The sequence below is a fragment of the Phaethon lepturus genome, unplaced genomic scaffold (assembly GCF_000687285.1).
Source record: "Phaethon lepturus isolate BGI_N335 unplaced genomic scaffold, ASM68728v1 scaffold45766, whole genome shotgun sequence".
Classification (NCBI taxonomy): Eukaryota; Metazoa; Chordata; class Aves; order Phaethontiformes; family Phaethontidae; genus Phaethon; species Phaethon lepturus.
The window spans coordinates 1-994 of record NW_010546398.1 but is presented as its reverse complement, the minus strand read 5'-3'; positions in this window follow the sequence as shown (position 1 = coordinate 994).

Below are 994 nucleotides of genomic sequence, written 5' to 3'. Positions count from 1 at the left end.
AGGATAGCTTCTCAAAGAGATATTTCAGGGGAGAGTGGCTATATAGCTTTAGCTGCCAAATTTATGCAGTTGAAACATGCCAGTGTGAGTTTTGTTATATTTTCTGTATAGCATATTGTATAAACATTTAATTTTATATGATGTTTGTATATGTTAGATACCATATAAATAATAACAAATAGTAGATGATGTTATACACACAAAATGATTGCAGGATAATACTTGAAACTTAAGTTAGTTACGGAAATCAGGCATATGTTCTAACACCACCTAAATCGAGTGAACCTTTGATACTACTCCCTGACTTTGTAATGGTCAGCTGTGCACTGCATCATTAGTAATAGAATCACAGAATGGTTGAGGTAGGAAGGGACCTCTGGAGGTCATTTTGTGCAACCTCCCTACTGAAGCAGAGGCAGCTAGAGCCAGTTGCCCAGGGCTGTGTCCAGTTTGGTTTTGAGTACCTCTACAGATGGAGACTTTACAGCCGCTCTGGGAAACCTGTGTCAATGTTTGACCACCCTCACAAGAAAAAAGAGTTTTCCTGTGGTCAGATGGAAGTTCATGTGTTTCAGTTTGTGGCTACTGCCTCTTCATCTGACAGTGAGCACTATAGTGAAGAGTCTGGCTCCCTCATCTTCATTCCCTTCAATCAGATATTTATTCACATTGTGAATAAACTGTGGAAGACCCAGGCCTTCTAATCTCCAGGTTGAACAGTCCTAGCTGTCTCAGCCTTTCCTCATATGAAAGATGCTGCAATCCCTTAATCGTCTTTGTGGCTGTGTGCTAGACTTCCGTCCATCTCTTTTGTTTACTGGGGAGCCCAGAAGTGGACACACTACCACAGGTGTGTGGCCTCACAAGTGCTGAGCAGTGGGGAAGGATCATCTCCCTTGACCTGTTAGCAGTGCTCTTCCTAATGCAGCCCAGGATGCTGTTTGCTTTAGTTTTTTCATACAGTCATAGAATCATAGGATAGTTTGGGTTGGAA